Raw genomic sequence first — 17,853 nt, forward strand, 5'->3', positions numbered from 1 at the left:
TCGCGGCCCCTTCTGCCCCCAGCGCCGCAGGAGCAGCCCTGGCGTGGGCTGCTTGGACTGGCGAGCTCCTGCTGTGCTCCCGGCCATTCCCAATGGAAGGGGGCTGCTGCTGCCCTGCGCGGTCCCCGTCTCCCGGCAGCATCCGAGTCAGTGCTCCGGGTGCAGGAGCGGGGACATCCCGGCGCAGCGCTCGCTTCCCCGCGCACACAACCGGGCGCTTGGGCACTGAGGGGCGGCTGATTTATGGCCCCTGTGATTTCAGTGTTAACGCTGGGGCTGGCAGCACCGCTCCTGCTCCTTCAGGGGGAATTGTTTTCTCAGTCAATAGATGTGATCCGCGGGGAGCGGTGACTGCGGGTGAAGGGCAGGAGAAGGCAGAAGTTGTTTAAAGCCGGCAGTGAAAGCAGGATCGGTGCAGGGCGTGGCGCTGGCCCTCACCCCGGCTCCATCCCTGCACCAAACCCGGGGTCACGCAGCCCCCATGGAGTTTGCTGCGACACCGGGATGAGCAGGATGGGGCTGTTGATGCGCTTCAACCGCATCGGCACGGTCCCAACCCCTTGCCACATACTGGGAGCATGGCCGTGGGCACCACCGGGGCAGAAGCTCCCTGCCGAGCACCGCGCACTCATCCAGCTCAGATGGACTCTGCAAAGAGAAAGCACCAAGAAAGCAGCCGGTGCTTGTGGGTGGGCTGGAGCAGCGCGGGCTTGGACGCCGCCGTGTCCCATCGAGCTGCTCCATCCTCCGGTCATTTGCAATAGAGAACTAAAGCAGGGAGGGTTTCCAAGCCCAACACGGGGCTGGACGGGCTCCAGCAGGAGGTGGATGATTTGGTTTACGCTGCACATGCCTTAAAAATAACAATGGAAGGAGGCGCGAACGCGAAGGGAGCCGCTGCAACCGAGACCACGCGTTGTTTCCGCAGGCTGGGCCGCCGAAGGCATGGGGCAGCAGCTGGGCTCGAGCCGGGCCTTAAACGCATTGACAGCGGAGCCGGTGCAGAGGCTGCAGCACGGCCCCGGAGCCTCCCCCGCCCGCAGCCAGGGAGCAAGAAAACATTTTCCTTGACGGAAAGAAAACACCAACCCCGTGGGCAGGCGGCCCCGGCAGCAGGCGGGCTGCGCATGGCACGGCATAGCGTGGCACGGCATGGTGCATTGCCCTGCGGCACAGCCCCGTGGTGCCTTCAGCCCACAGAGCCGGGGAACGGCCCCATTGCCACCCTGAGCCGGGGTCTGAACCCATCACCCCTTGTCTGATCGCTACAGTCCCCCATGAAGAGCCCCTCTTTGGCATCAGCCGTGCTGCGGGCGGTGCCTCGGTCCATCCATGTTGCTCCGGTCCGGGCAGGGGTTGCAGCCAAATGAACACCAAGGCTGCTGGGTCTGTGCTGCTCAGTGACTACTGCAGGGCTGGAGGGCTGCAGGAAAAGCCATGGCCTGAGCTGGTGTTGGTAGCCACGGGCCAGCCGGTACATGTGAGGCTCAGGCCATGCTGGGATGCAGGAGGAGCTGCGGTGGCAGGAGCAGCCTGGGGCCGGGGTACCACACAACATGTGGGTTGCTGGGCTCTGCTTGCTCTGACGGTCACAATCTTGCTGCCAAACTGGCCCGGGTGTTTGCCCCTCGACCCACTGGAGCGATGCACAATGGGAGGTGGTGTCAGGCTGGCACAGGGGCCGTGGCAGCGACCCCGAGGTCCATCCCTGGTGCCGACAGCGGGATCGGTGCCGCCGCTTGATCCCTCACCCGCGGGGTCAGGGAGCAGCTTAAGGCGATTACTGCCCCTGGGTGCGTGCGTGCCGGGAGCGCTGCAGGGCGTGAGCCCGCTGCAGGTCACAGCTCAGGGCTTAATCCTGCCCCCGGCTGTCAAAACCCCGGCTGATCCCTGCCGGAGCCAGGGGGTGCGCGGGGAGAAGCCATCCCCAGGGAACGGTGCTCACCGAGGTGTCTGGGGACACAGAGACCTCCGGCTCTGTCCTGGCTCGGAGCTGGGGCTGGGGGGGGAACAACCCTGTCCCAGAGCTGCAGAAACTCCCCGTTTCTGCCCCCAGTGCGAGCCTGAGCGGGGGTCACAGCATCCCTGCGGCACCGTGGTCCCCTTGTCGAAACAGGGCTGGGACACCCCCGTGAGTGCCCATGCGGGACCCCAAGGGACGCGTTCGCTCCTGACCCTGTCCCTGCTGAGGGGTTTCAGCCCCCCGGTCCCATCTCCCGCCGCCAGCCTCAGCCCCACTGACATACCAGACTGCGCAGCAGTAATAGCAGGGTTGCCTGCCAGGTGCATAGTTTGACCAGTGGGATCGCACGTGCCAAACCACAGGTATTTTATGAGACGTTTCCTGTTATGAAGACATTTTTGTGGGGATTCATTTCTTTTTCTTCCCTTCTTCTTCCCCTCTCCTCCTCCTCCTCCTCCTCCTCCTCTTCCTCCTCCTCCATTCCATCCCAGCAGGACGGTGCCTGCCCGGGGCGCAGCAGAGACTCTTTTCCCAACAGCCACAAGTTGGAGCAAAGCTGGAACGGGAGCACCGGAGCTGGGACATGCAGCGATGCTGGAGGGTCCCGGCCCCTTTTCCACCCCGGCAGCCTCCGGGCAGTGTCTGGAGCCCCTCTCCCGTGCTCTGTGCAGCCTCAGCGGGGGGGGCAAGCTGTGTGAAGCCCGAATTGCTCCATGAACCCATGCTGTGACCCGGGCACAACCTCCGGTACCGGATCCTGGTGTGGGATGTGGAGCATCTGCCCAGAGACCCCAGGCAGGGCCATGGCTGCAGGAGCACCGGCTGGGTCAGCCAAAGCAGCCCCGCTCCAGGGACACATAAGCTGCGGTGGGAAGCAGACGGGGTTTGCCCGGGGTCCCTGGGTCAGAGGCTGCTTTTCCCTGCACAGAAACGGCGTTTTCCAGCACAACGGGTGTTTTGCACAGCAGCCCGCTAATCCCGGAGGGGCCTGCGGAGAGCGATTCCCATCTCGGGGAATGTGTGGGCAAGCGGCCATCAACCGCAGACATTTAAACTCCCAGCCTCGTGCTGGGGTCACTGCCTTAATTATAACGAGCTGTGGTCCAGGCCAGAGCCTTCTGGGGTGCTCAGAGCGGCCCAGGCAGCACCTCGGGGGGATGCAGCTCCTGTGCCTGAGTGAATGCAATGATGCTACGGCTGCTCCAGCCCCTGTCCGTGCACCCCATGGGGCAGGGAGTGGAAGGGGCCAGGAATGCCCAAGTTACCAAGAGGGAACAGGGGAGAGGCCGGGTGTGAACCACGTTCATCCCTCAGGTATTAAACGAGAGTCTGCTCTGCAGGACGTCCCCATTCCATCACGTCCAGGATCATCTCCTGCCCCAGACCCCAGCACTGCCATCCCACCCCTCTGTTCATCAGCCCTGATGTCCGTCTCTCCTGCAAGAGCCCCCTCCGGTTGTAAACAGGAGCCTCAGCTGTGGTGCCTGCCTTCTCCATGCTCCATCCATCACAACCTCCTGCCACGAGGAAAACAGGCTCCGGAGCAGCGGGAGCACATGGGGACAGCAGCTCCCGAGCCAGTTCCTGGTGCCATTGGTTGTCAGCTCACTCCCACGTTACCACCACGGCATTCCCTGCGCCGTCGTTTCCCCAGGCTGAGCACCGCCAGCACCCTCCCAGCTGCCCGGATCCGATGGGAAACGTGCGAGCTGCTGCTTCCCCTCTGCAAAGCACCAGGGAACGGATCCCAGCCTCCCCGCGGCGCGCCCGGCTCCCGGATGGAGCAGCCTCGCCGTGTTTATCCTGACGGTCATTTTGGGTTAGTGTCAGGGGCTGAAATCCCCCCTCCCTCCTTTTGCCGGCTCCTTTGATCTCCGTTTCCTCTCCTCTTCCAGCTTTTTAGCAGCACCCCAGGTGAGGCTGCTCCATGCCTGCAGCCCGCAGTGCTCCCGCAGCGCATCCTCACCGTGCTCATCCTCACCTCGCCCGTCCCCCCCAAACCCCTCTGGGGTAACGCTGCCGAAGCCCCCCTCACCCCCAGAGCTGCGTTTTCGTGGGGTTCCAGCATTTCAGGGGTGACCCCAACAGGGCAAGAACCCCCCCCCCCATTCACTGCAAACCTGCCCCATCACTGCCCGTCCCGGCACCTGGTCCCCAGGGCTGTGTCCTCTGCACTATGGCACGGCCACAAGCGGTGGGGATGTGCCCCAGTGTGGCGCTGGGGGCTCACACTCTGCCTGCCTTAGGGTTAACCCATGCAGGTGCTGCGGTGATGGGCTCTGGGTACCAGGTCGCCCTGCCTCCGTGCCGCTGCGCCGGCTGCTGCCCCGCGCCTGGGGTTAGCGAGGGGGAAATATTGTTTATGCTTCTCCAATATCTGCCTTCTGTTTTGCATTTGCCTTTGCTTCAAAGATAGGGAGCCGGCTCTGCCAAGATTCCAGAGGAGATCTCCTCAGCAATGCCGACCACGCTCCCCACCGCACTCAAAGAAAACAAACGTCAGGCCAAGGATTGATATGAAATAGTTTAAAAATGAGAAAAAGCTGCCTTAGAGCTAGGTTTACATTAAAACAGAGCTCGGGAGCCGGAGCCTCGCCTGCGCCCCTCCCCGCCGCGGGGGGATTGGGTTACCTGCCCGCTCCCAGCCCTGCTCACCGGGGGCTCGCCAGGGCCAGATGCGGCGCAAGGGGTCCTGGTTCTTCCCCCCAGCATCCCGACAAGGACCCTCCCACCCCGCTTTGCTCAGCACATCCCCACCCCGGCGGTCGCTGACCCGCGCTCCATCCCAACCCCTGCCCAGGTCCCATCCCAGCGGCTCCCTGCGGCAGAGCCCAGGGCAGAGCATCCCAACGGGGGACCAGCTCCTGCTGGGTGTGGGGTCAGGATGGGCAGTGGTGGAGCTGGGTGAGCTGTGGGGCAGCCCAGTGGGGAGGAGGAGCAGGGGCTGACAAAGCCCGACCTTGGCTTGGGGCTATCAGAGGGTTAAGACCCTGTCTGCCTCCCAATAACCCAGTCAAGAAAACGAGCATTTGGTCCCAACAGGACCCTCGTCCTCCAGTGCTGCAGCTTGAACCCTCCCCATCCTGCTGCCCTGAGCACCCCTTCCTTGTTCCAATCCTCATCCCATCCCCATCCCTGCTGCTGCCGGGGCCATGCACCATAGGGCGGCTTTCCTGGCCCGGCAGCAGCGGCGGGGCTGCAGACACACATCCACAGCCCGGCGAGGGGATGGAGCCCCTCGGGCACGGCTCTCCTTCGTGTTATTTAATTCGGTTTAATTTATGGGCGCTGATTGAGGGCCCAGCAGCCCGAGGTGAGCAGTGGAAACTCTGACAAGGCGCTACCATAAACCACGCTCCCGCCGCCCGCCTGGCGCTGGCCCCGCGCTGCCGGCTTGGATTTCAGCTTCCCCCCTGCTCCATAATGAGCGTTTCATGGGCTGGGTGCAGGAGCCTGCCTGGGGGCTCTGCAGGGCTCCCTGCACCCATCCCGGTGCCACTCCGGGTGCCCCCCCCCAGCACGTGCCCGTCTGTCGGGACAGACGTGGGTTATGTTCCCGGAATTCTGCGTGTCCGGGGCTGTCTGAGGCGTTTCAACAGCGCTGATTCAGCTCCTTCCATTCCTCAGCTTGCAATTTTTACTCCTTTTTTTTTTTTGTTAGTTTCCACATTTCCTTTGTCTCGGAGCCGAAAGCCTCACAGGGAATTCCAGTGGCTCCGCTTTCCCGGGGATTTCGCCAAAGCCCGCCCCAGTGTCCCTCCGGCCCCATGGCACAAGCAGCAGATTTTCCTGCCCAGGGGTCTGGGCCATGCGGGTGCCGTGTCCTGGGGGATGCAGGGAGCTGCTCACCGTTCCCACGTGCACCCTCTCTGTTTGTCCTAAACAAAGAGCTTCCAACCTCGTGTCATGCGCAACCTGACCGTCGGGCTCCTAACTCCCAGTGCAATCAAGGATCTCATTTAGTGGAGCAGCCAGACCCGGACCACACCAGGGCAGCTGAAAGGAGAGTGGGATGGATGGGATGCCCCAGAGCACCCCAAGGGAACAAAACTTCTGGGCTCGGGTAGAGAGGAGCAGCCAGGACAGCACCAGGAGCGAGTGGAGACAGGACCAAAGAGCTGGGGACCTTTGCAGGCTCCAGGGCTGAGGAGCCTTGGGCATCTCCATTACCACTGACCCTTCACCAAGCAAAACTGGGTCCTGGAGCCCACGCACAGTGGAGATCAGCGCAGACCAGACACCTGTGTACTGAGGGATGGAACTCGATCTTCAGGTCCTTTCCAGCCCTCCCTACCCTGTATTTTCTCAGTGGAACTCATTCATTCCTGTTGGAGACGCCAGCCTTGGGGCAGGAACGCAGCCGACGGCGCTCAGGGCTGTCCCCATGTCCCTGTAAGTGTCCCACAGGCACCTTTTGCAGGAGGATGGGATGGAGCCTGCAGTGGTGATGGCACAAGGGACATGCCCTGTCCTGGACCAGCTCAGGGGCCCCGCGGGGGCTGTGGTCTCCTGCAGCCGGTGGGGCCAGTTGCTGCACTGAGGCCAGGGGATGCGTTCATTACAAACCCCCTTGTTTAGGCTTCAAGCTGGAAAAGGATCCAGCTCCTGTTTGCCAGGCAGAGCTTCACTCTGGGCTGCATCATGTGGGAACCTCCCCCTGTCCCCGCTTGGGACCCACTGCCCAAACCAAGGCTCATCCTGCCCAGGGCCCTGAGCATGGTGAGGAGCCCCTGCCTCTGCACCCCTTCATCTGGGGACAGGCTGCTGGGTGCTCAGGAGGGGACTGGCTCCCACTCCACCACCCAAGGGGCTCCAGTGCCCGTCCTGGTTGTTCCGTGTGTTAGGAAGATCCCAACCCAAGGAGTAGATCCCGAGGTGGGGACCAGATCCCAACCCAGGGAGCAGATCCCAGCCTGGGGCAGATGCTGGCACGTTGCTGCCTTCTAGGAAACGGTGGGCACGTGGCATTGCCGGCTCGGGGCTGTGGATGCTGCGCTGCCGCGCTGGCCTGGCACTGACTGAGCCTTCACATGTGGCAACGGAACATGGGGAAAGAATTAAATGCGCTTAATTCATCCCATTTTCTAGAGGACAATTCCAGCACCAAACAAAAAAAGCCCAACAAACAAACAGAGAAACCTAAGGAGCCCTTCAGCCTTCACCCTGGGAGCTGCTGGGCAGGGAAGCAGCAGGGGCGGCAGCAGGCGGTGTCCCCAGGGAGGGTCAACGTGCCCCAGATCTCAGCACCGAGGCGCTGGTGGGGCTGAGCAGCAACGGAAACAACTGGAACGAGCGGAGCTGGGCGGCAATGGGAGGGAAGTCCCGGAGGATCCCACCCCATGCCAGTGCCTGGCCGGGGCTCAACGCGCCTACGGTGCCTCTGGGCTCCTGGGAGCCTTCCTGCACGAGCCCGCGGACATTTTCCACCTCATTTACAGCAAGAGCATTAAAATGCTGTTTTCCAAAGGCACGGCGGCTGAAATGCCAGGCCCTGGGTGGGATTTGGCAGGGGGCCGATGGAAGGATGGATGGCTCTGGCCACGACCGGGTGCCGGGAACCCCGCATCCGTGCTGCCCCTTGGCACGCTGCAGCCGGTCCCCAAGGGAAGCACTGGGGGCCACCACTGCCGCTGTCCCCCACAGGCAGGGCAGGCAGCAGCCAGCACAAGGCTCCCGCATGGGTCCTGCCCCCCGTGCTTGGCTCCCGGCGCTGCCGGGATGCTTTTGTCGGGAAGTTACGGCTGCCCCTTCCCACGGCCCCCGCTGGGCTCTGCCAGCGTCCGACCACGGCCCCTTGTGCCAGCGGAAAGCAAGCGCTGCCCAAAGCCACGTCCCACCGCCTCCGAGCATCCCAGCACCAAACCTGGCCCTGGCCACCGAGCACCCTGGCCCCGTGCACCTCGGTGGGGCCACGGGGCTGTTCCAGGGGCTTTCAGCACCACCCAGAGAGGTGTCCGATGCTGTTGGTTATAAACGAGCTGGCTCTGGCCCAGCTCCAGCCGGGTCCCATGCGGGAAGAAAGCCCAACGGAGCCAACACAAACAGAGCCAGCAGCGTCCCCGCACCACGGGAGGGAACACCGAGAGGGCCAAGGATGCTCCAGCTGAACTGCCCAGTCCTGGGCTGCCCAGCGGGATGGATATGCCTGGGTACCACTGCTCCAGGGCTGGGATTCAGCAGCACCAGCTGCCACCATGGGTTCAGAGCTGCCCTGGGTGGACCCAAATGTGTGGCACAGAAGAGCCCGTGCCCTGCTCAGGGTCTGCAGAGCCGCAGTGGGCAGCTGCTGAACTGCAGCTGCTGTGGGACCCGTGATGCTACGGCTGCTTCCGGCTTCCTACCCTGCTCCCCTGGCACTCCATAGCGGCAATGAGCCCCGCTCGCAGTCAGGGCTCTCTGCAGGGACAAAGGACCTCAAATAGTGGCTGGGGTGAGGGTCCAGCCATGTCTGAGAGGGCAAAAGGGCTGCTGCATGGATGGGTTCCCCTTGGCACCGGCTCCAGCCCCCAGCAGCAAGGCAACAATTGGGTTATTGTGAGCGTGCCGCTGGGGACACGAGTGAGATGGGGAATTCCACAAGCCCGGCGCTTTCCGCTTGTCCCCCTCTTTCCCAGCCCAGGCTAATCCCTTAAGATGCTCTGTCAGCAGAGCCACGGTCCCGCAGCCTGCATGGAGGGACGGCAGCTCCTGGCCCCCCTCTCCCTTGGGCACCATCCAAGGGCAAAGGCGCTGCAGTGACGTGGTCCCAGCTTCTCCCTTCAGAGCCAAGGTGGGAGCAGACAAAAGCACCGGGAGCGCCAGCTCCAGCCGCTCCAGGGACCCGGCTAATGGGGTCCATTTGCTGGGTAGTTCTTGGAATAACAAATTGTATCATCCAAAAAAGCAAAACCACAAAAGGGGATCGGCTTGCAGCCCAGCTCACAAAAGCCCCTTGTCTGGAGGCTCCCCCAATCTCCAGGAGAAGACTCCATTGAACCGAGAGAAAGAGCCCCTGCGCTCTCACGCTCTGCCCAGCAAACCATGGATCAACCCCATCCCATGGCTGGCATCACCTGGCTCCCCTCGTGCCGGGGGCAGCCCCACCAGCCTCTCCTATAGGAGCATCCTGTAGGCTGGTCAGAGCTGGAGGCTCCGGGCACGGTGCAGCCTCTCTCGTCCTGCTGCAGACCCCATCTCCCAATCCCTCCAGGTCAAACGCACAGGGAAAGGGCAGCCCCCGGCTCCCACGTGGCTCGTGCAGGATGAGGGAAGGGTGACCATGGATTTCCCCGCATTCGGATGAAGGGTGAGACTTGACACCTGCTAACCCCTCCAGTCCTCCTCTTGTTCATCACTCCCCGCTCTCCTGGGCTTGGAGCCCAGGGGGGAGGCAGACATGGACGGCAAGAGAGCCTCCCTGCAAGTGGTGATGCAGCGGGGGCTGAGGGACCAACCAGATGGACCCATCGGCTGCTTCCAGTTTCCAGCTCCCATGGGCACATCCCATGCCTGTGCTCGCAGCCAGACCCCTGAGGTCACTCCCAAGGTTGCAAGCATCCATTTGCATCCTAATAGGAAGCATTACATGAGAAGCCCACCTGGGTCCTGTCCTGGGAGGCTCCAAGAGGCGGAATGCCTGAGGGGAAGAGGGTTAAACCCCTTTCCAGTGGGGCTGTGCCCCAGAATAATGGGATTTTTGGCTCTTCCACCGAGGTTGGACCCCAAGAAGCAAATCCCAGCTCGTTCCAAAGGCACCCCAGCAGCCAGCCCTGCAGGGGTCTTGCCTTTGGGAAGAAGCTCCCTGCCATGCCTCCAGCTCAACAACAAGGTGGAGAGAGGTTCACTTCTCCCCCAGCCGTGGTCTCCACACCTTCACGTGCAGGGCAGGAATGGCAGCTGCCAGCCCCCATCCAGGAGCACCACTGCGGCCCCCAGCCCCAAAACTCACTTGATATATTGGCAGCCTGTCACCTGAGCAAAGCCTGCTTGGGGTTTGGGCCAGGTTTCATCCCTGGACCAGCCACCACCAGCCAAGGGGCTCAGTCACTGCAGCATCTCCCTTCTTCCCAGCTGGATGCCCGGACCCGAGCCCAGCTCTGGACCAGGAGCAACCCCACCATCCCAGCTCATCTGCTGCCTGCCCAGCAGTGCTCCGGCTGCATTCCTGCCCTAAGTACCGCGGATTTGCTGTGCTTTAGGAAGAACGAAAAGAATGTTTTAAATGAAATTAATTCTTACGAACCCAAGATTTCATCAAAGTGCTGCCTGGGCATGGTTTGGCACAGGAGCTCCTGCGCGCTCCGCTGGCCTTCCCCTGCGGGGAGGAAAGTGCTCGCTATGTAATAATGACAGACTCATTGCACAGCTCTGCTTAGAACGGCTCGGAGGAGCTCTGGGGTCTTGCCCTAACTCATGGTTTATGCTCAGCAACAACATCACACGTGGTCCGTGAGGAGCAGCTATGGGAGGAGAGTGAGTAATGGAAAATAGCATCGGTGGACGTGCAGCGCAGCACCGAACGCGCCCTGCCCAGAGGAGCGGTGTGGATGCCTGAGCCCCTCGCACCTCCCCACCGAGCCGGTGCTTCTCTCCCGGTGCCGTGCGTGTTTGGCACAGACAAGGCCCGTTTGTGGCACAGACAGCTCCGTGCTGGCAGCGGGAAGGAGCAAGTGGAGGTTTGGGAAGCGCGCACGGAGCTGCTGGTGCTTGGCGCGGCCCCACCGGCTTCCTTTGGGAGCAGACAGAGGAACTGATGTGACGCTGCCCGGCTCTCCCTTTCATCTGTAGCACTAAATTAAACCCAAAAGCCACCCAAGCCCCGAAGCAACTCGCTGCTGTCCCGCGCGCCAAGGGATGCTCAGCAGGACTCAGCACCCGCTGCAGCTCCCCGCCACCCTGACCTCCTTATTTACGTAACACAAGGCACTGCTTTCATCTGCTCGTGCATTGCCAAGACTCCCCCGGCGTGACCCCGTCTGTGCCCCAGGTGCCCGGGCACGGCCCCACATCACCCACACTTGGTTTGTGATGGGTTCTTGATGCTCACCCCGGCTGCAGTGTGGGGGTTATCAGCTTGACCCCTCCGGGGCCCAAAGGACATGGAATTAAAGGCAAAGACAAAAGTATCGCTGCTGTAATCCAAACCCAGGACCTTTGGGGATCTGCCTGTGGGTTGTGAGCGCCAGACTGGCAATATCAGGAAACATGAAGAAATAGCAATAAAAGTAGGCTTGTTTCTCTCCGGCGGCTGGCTGGCTTACAGGACACTGGAGCAGCTGAGAAACCTTCCTGCAGTCATTGACAATGCATGTTTGAGGCTGAAAATATGCTCCTTGGGCAAAAAGCCCACATATTTAACCCCGGTGGGCACCAGTGGCTCACCCCGTGGGTCCGGAGCAGGGCCCTGGAGGGAGCAGTGGGGTTTCACAACCTCCCTGGGCATGCAGGCGCGGGGGGGACATTGCTGACACTGAGTGTGCAGGACGCAAGGGTGATAATGGCAAGCGTTGAAATGAAAGCAAAGGGACTGCTGCAGCTCCCCCCCCCGTGCCAAGCCTCCCCTTTCCTTATCGCTGCTCCCCTAAAGAGATGGCTGTGTTGTCCCGACATCAAATATGCTCCTTGCAGCAATCCCCATCTCCTCCATTGCACTCACAGCACCCGAGTGCTCCCGCCCCGATGGATTCACACTCTCGACCCTCGGAGCTGAGCCTGGAGCGAAGCCAACATCTCCAAAGGAAGAATGCAGCCAGAGCTTCCAAGTTTCGTGGTAAAACCACATGATTTTGATGGGAAGCCATAAATCAGTCCCAGGCTCTCGCAGCCTCCGGTAACTTCTTAAAACAAACCTGGGCTGAATTTTAGGGCTTGTAATGTAAATCTGAAAGCAGGTGAATTGGCCGCGGGGTTTAAGCATCGCTGCAGGAGCTGTGCACAGAGCAGGCTCTGCTGCTCCAGGTGGGCCCAATCCTTGGCTGAATGGGCTCAGTTCTCCCTTAAGGCACAACCAAAGCAACTTCTACCTTCTGCAGGCATCAGGCTTATGTCTGAGGGCAGGAGATCCGCAAGCACAGCTCCATCCCTGCCCTGAATCCACAGGAAAGGAAACACGGGCAGGACCCATCTGCCTGCGGCTTGGGGATGGGGGATTTTGGAGCAAAAGGGGCAAATCCTCACGTGCCTGCGGGGTTGGGGCAGTTACTCGCGGTGCTCTGGCCCCAGGGTCTTGGGTTTCGGCACAAAACAAAGAGAAGGCTCTTATTTGGCTAATGTGCCTCGAAAGAAAGGCTCTATCCTTGTTTGCTCCCACTGCTGCATTGTCTGCGGATAAAGACAGGGGATAGATCTCATCTGATACCAGCAATATCATCTCATCCATCTGGACAGGGCTCTTTACAAGACCCTGCTTTAGAATTTAGATCCCTGGGAACTTGGAAGGCAGCAGTGAAACAAAACCCTCCCCAGGAACAATAAAGAGAGATCGGCAGGGCAGGCGTGGGCAGCGCCGCGAGATTCCAGGGCTCCGGCACCGCCGGGCTGCTGGGGTTTGCAGAGGGTCTGCAGCGTTCCCAGGGCCACATCCTGGCCGGGGAAGGCAGAACTCGTGTTGGGATTGCTGCTCTTCCATGCACGCAACAGGGATTGGTGCAGAACGTCCAGGCTGGGGAAGCGCTCGCCTCCGCCTCCCTGCGCCCACCGCAGGTGGACGTGGATGGAGATCATTGCTCTCCTCCCTGGCTGCTGCTCTCCAAGCCTGGAAGAGCCTCTGAGGACAAACATCTCCAGATGGGCTGGTGGGACGGGCCCCAGGGAAGGTCCCAGGGACAAGGCCCTGCTGCTCTGCAGGCTTTGGCTGCAGCTTCTGCCTCTAATCTGCAGCTTTGCCCCGTGAACTCGGCTGACACCAGGCCCAGGGGCCACTGGAGCCCTCTGCAGCTGATGGGCTGAGGGTACAGCAGAAACCAGCATGAAGCCACCTCCAGCTCCTTTTTAATCCCCCCCTCATGTTTGATAGCACCCATCTCCTGCCTGTGGGAGCCAAGCTCTGGAGCTCTGCAGGGAGGGAGCAGCCAGTGGGATGCTCTGCAAGGACATGGGGGTATGGTGGTCCTGGTGAAGGGTCCAGCTCCTACAGTGCCTTGGGAAGAGCTGAGTGATGCCCACTGGTAAGTTGGGCTTTGAGAGCAGAGCTGAGCATCTCACCAGCTGTACCGGCCCCTACACTCAACCCAACCCTGGAGGGATGTTTCCCTGGTGTGCTCCCATCTCTCTGTCCATCCACATCCATCCATCCATCCATCCATCCATCCATCCATCCATCCATCCACCCATCCATCCCTCCATCCATCCATCTGCATCCATCCATCCATCCACATCCATCCATCCACATCCATCCACCTATCCACCCACCCACCCATCCACCCATCCATCCATCCATCCTTTCTTCCTTCCTTCCATCCATCCATCCACCCACCCACCCACCCACCCATCTACCCATCCTTCCTTCCTTCCTTCCATTCATCCATCCATCCATCCATCCATCCATCCATCCATCCATCCATCCATCCATCCATCTATCCATCCATCCATCCACATCCATCCACCCATCCATCCATCCATCCATCCATCCATCTATCCATCCATCCACCCATCCATCCATCCATCCATCCATCCATCCATCCATCCATCCATCCACATCCATCCATCCATCCATCCATCCATCCATCCATCCATCCACATCCATCCACCCATCCATCCATCCATCCATCCATCCATCCATCCATCCATCCATCTATCCATCCATCCACCCATCCATCCATCCATCCATCCATCCATCCATCCATCTATCCATCCATCCATCCATCCATCCACATCCATCCATCCATCCATCCGAGCCCTGCTCAGCCAGGTTGGATCTCACTGTTTTGCAGTTCAGAGCCAATGCACGGGGTCACGCAGCCAGAGCATCCCTGGGGCAGAGGCCAGGCGGGCAGGGAAGTGACTCGGGAATGGCTCCAGCAACAAGGGGAAAAGGAAAAGTTTATTGTCTGTGCCGGCGCCCAAGTCAGCAAACAGGGAAAGCTGAGCCCTGACTGGGACGGGAGAGCATGCGGCATCACCCCTGCTCCCATGGGATGGCTGCGGGACACAGCCGGGTTTCCAGCAGCACCCAGCCCCACTTCCCAAAGAATCCAGCATAGGGAACCCCGGAGTGGGAAGAATGGAATGGGCCTGAGTCAATGCCCCTCTCCACTTTGGTTAAGGCAACTAATCAGTCTCTGTAATTAGCTGATGGCTGAGTGCATGGGGGAATGGGGAGGCTTGGAGGCCAGCACCAACAGAGCCAACAGCCTGCACCCCTTATCACAGGCTTGGAGGGAGAAACAGGGGGAAGTCAAATGCAATTTCATGTCCTTTCCTCCTTCCCCCTCCTGAACTATTTGCTTTTATTGTCACGTTTTCTTTCGCACAAGGGAATGGAAACCCTGCTCCTTCCCAGGCTGCAGACAAACAAACAGGAGGGAATGACAGAGAGGGTACGCGAGGATGGGAAGGGATCGGCCCCGCACACCCTCTCCACTGGGGTTAACGCCTTTTGCAGGTGCCGTTGCCCAAGCCCCCTTGATCCAACGCGTCTGCGGCTCACGAGGAGCGCGGCTGCTGCACGGGCGCGGGGCCTGGGGCCCGCCGAGGCGGTTTTGTCCCTCACATCCCAGATCCCAAGAGCAGACGGAACATTAAAACCAGGCGCTTCAACTCGACCCTCACAGGAAAGGCTGCGGCGCGCGCCAGCCGCCGAGCGCGCGGATGCACCACGCAGCGCCCGTGTCCCGTGATGGATCAGCTCTGAAAACAACACCCTGCTAATCTTGCTCCAGAGCAGCCATAAAACTGTCCTCCCGGTTCCTTCGGAGAGGATTTACAGCAGCTCACAGCATCCTGGAGTGGTTGGTGGAGGCAAGACCCCACCATGGGTGCTGGCCCTGGACCTGGGGTGCATCCCGGCAATGGGGCGATGTGCCAGGACCCCTCACCCCAAAGACTTGATTTCCACCAAGCCAACGCTCCCCAGGGGGACTTGGACATCCCCCAAGAACAGGTCAGCCCCTCCAAAGCTGTGCCTGACCCCGGTAGCCTTTTGCAGAGGTCCCATCCCGGCTGCCCCGGGGAAGATCCCTCCAAAATCCCAGGAGGAGAAGGGGTTTCTTGGCACTGAAATGAGCACAACCCCAGCAGAGGAGCCACTGGAGGGGCACCCGCTTCTGCCGGGAATGTGAACTCTTCCTGCAGCCCCTGCAGCTTGTCCTTTGGCTGACTCTAACGGGGGGCAGACAGCGCTGGGCTCTGCTGTGGCTTTGGTCACAGCCACGGTGACCACCCCATGAGCGGTGGAACACCATCAAACCCAGGCACAGGCTCGTTGGGACATGGCTGCTTTCCAGCCCTGGGAGCCCCACGCAGAGCCCATGCCAGGGCCCTGCCAGGGGCTCAGAAAGCACCAAGGAGCACAGCACCGGGCAGTGGGAGCCAGAGGGCTGCCCCCCACGCTCCCCCCGGCCGTATCCAAGTGGGAAACTGAAAACCCGAGGCAAGGCGAACTGTGCTGAGCCCCTGCCAAGAGCCACGGACAGAAATATCCTTGATTTCAGCAAGGTGTGAATAACTTCTGACACTTCGAGGGCTTATTGCCTCAACAAAAAATCCCCCAGCAGTCGCCATTCACACTCTGCGGGGCTGTGTTTCATATGAATGGAATATATGAATCACTGTAAAGAATTTAAATGCTTCCCTCTACAAAGAAAAGCTCCCTCCCCGCCTCTGCTATTGCGGATGGGCTCCACGCAGCCTAAAACAAAGGCATGGCAGGAGATGGGGACAAATCCTGATCACCAAACTGCTGCTTCCACAGGGCAGCTCGGTGGCTGAGGGCAGACCAGCGCAGCGAGGGCAGAGCTGGGCACCTTCCACCACCCACTTCAACCCATAACCAGCGAACCCATTCACAGCCTCGTGTTTCCCGAAATCCCAACGAGCTCCTGACGCCTCCCGGGGTCACATCTCCCTGTGCCTTTCACTTTTTGGCTCCGCTCCCAGCCCTAAACCCCAGTTTTGGGCTTGGAACAAGCAAATGGAGAAAATGGCTTTATTTCCAGTCCTCTGCCCAAGCACGCCGGGGCAATCCGCTGCCCCGCTGCCGGCGGGATGGGGTCAGCCCTCCTGATGGAAACCAGGCGATGCCGACTGCAAGAATCTCTCCCTGGGTTTTAGCAGTTTGGGGTTTTTTTTTCTGCTTCTTTTCCCCTTGGGCAATAGGGCGAGGAGGAAAAATGTAATTGAAGCCTGGCGCAGCCTCGCTGGGTTTCCAGCTGGGATGTTTCCCCTGGCATCAATGCCTCGGCTCTGCGCACGCGGTTGCACCCGCATCCCGGCGGCAAGAGGGGAGCCAAGATGGGGCTCCCGACGCCCAGACTGTGCTCAGCCCCTCAAAGAGCAGAGGCAGAAAAGCCAAGCGGGGCAGGGGATGGCCCCATTGCCCACCACGGCACTGCTAATGGCCGGGGGGCTCGCAGGCACCAGCCCCGCCACCAGCTCCATGTCCTAACCTCATAGGATCCAGCTCTGAAAGGAGCCGCTTTGTTTCCGTGTCCCTCGCAGACGGATCAAAACTGCATTTTTACAGAAGCAATAAAAATCCCAGGAATTCACCGGCCTTATGATTTATTAAACATGTTCCTTATAGCAAAGCTGCCCATAGATGAGGGAGTATCTCCGGTGGGTTATTGCCTCGCCTGGGGCTACCGTACAGGGGGGATCTCTCCTGGCTTATTGGGAACAGTCAAAGCTGGGGAACTGGGTAGATCAGAAGCCAATTAACAGCAGCGCTCTTAAAAGACCCCAAATAAAATAAGCACCTTGTATTTCCCAAGGTGTTCCTGAGGAAGGGGCTGCAGCGACCTGCCCTGATCCTGCCGGGAGCCCTTGGGTGCAGATGTTTGCAGCTATGGGATGGGATAACATCCCGGCTGGCTGAGGGCGATGTGCCAGCAGCGGCCATCCCAAAGGTCACAGCACTTGCCCTAAACCACTTTTGTTCTCACAAACACCATTCCAACCGCAGAAGGAAAGGGCTGGACGCTGGGACAGGGCTCGGGCTGTCCGGTTGCTGAACAGAGCAGAGCCTCTGGGTGCGATTCACGGGAAAAGGTTCAAGGAGGGGGGAAAAGGGGATGAGAAAAGGGATGAAGGAATGGAGACGGGCGTGCGGGGCGGGGAGCGGCGCCTGCAGGCGTCCCGGCAGCGCTCCGCTCCGCACGGGGAGAAGCCACCGGAGCCGGGGGGACCCGAGACCGAGCCGCGGAGCGGGGCGCGGCGGAGCCCTTACCTCTGCGGAGCGGAGCGCGGTGCGGAGCGGTGCGGGCAGCGGGCGAGACGGGACGGGCCGGGCCGGGCACCCCTCCGCGGGCCGGGGCGGAGCCGGGGAGGGACGAGCAGGGAGGTGCGGGGAGGTGCGGGGAGGTGCGGAGCGGGCAGCGCTGCCAGCGGGCGCGGGCGGGCTGGGCTGAGCTGCGCTGGGCTGGGCTGAGCTGGGCTGGGTTGAGTTGGGTTGGGATGGGATGGGATGGGATGGGATGGGATGGGATGGGATGGGATGGGATGGGATGGGATGGGTTGGGCTGGCGGCTGCTGAGATTTCTTCCTTTTCCCTCTATTTTCCCGTTTCTTCCCCCGCCCCAGCCCCGGAGGTCCCAGCCCCGCAGCGCTTCCCTGTTCCTCCGTCGCAGCAGGGAGGCGGCGCGCAAAATAAAGCCATAAAAGTGCAACTTCCCCCCCACCCTGGCCCCTTCCTCACCACCCCACAGGGTCCCACGCACCCCTGGACCCACTTGCCCATCATCCTGCAGTGATGCGCA

The 17,853-nt window shown here is 60.9% G+C and overlaps 1 protein-coding gene across 1 annotated transcript in view; it reads right to left on the reverse strand.

Moving 5' to 3' along the window:
* The window catches only part of COL8A2 (collagen type VIII alpha 2 chain), a 30,641-nt gene extending 13,099 nt beyond the window's left edge, over nt 1-17,542 (reverse strand). The window contains exon 1 of the mRNA XM_062620745.1: nt 17,325-17,542. The gene's annotated coding sequence lies outside the window, so the exon portion shown is untranslated. The remainder of the gene's footprint in view (nt 1-17,324) is intronic.
* Nucleotides 17,543-17,853: the final 311 nt, after the last annotated feature.

The sequence above is a fragment of the Pezoporus occidentalis genome, unplaced genomic scaffold (assembly GCF_034315485.1).
Source record: "Pezoporus occidentalis ecotype Australia unplaced genomic scaffold, CSIRO_AGI_Poc_V1 ctg223, whole genome shotgun sequence".
In the NCBI taxonomy this organism is placed as follows: Eukaryota; Metazoa; Chordata; class Aves; order Psittaciformes; family Psittacidae; genus Pezoporus; species Pezoporus occidentalis.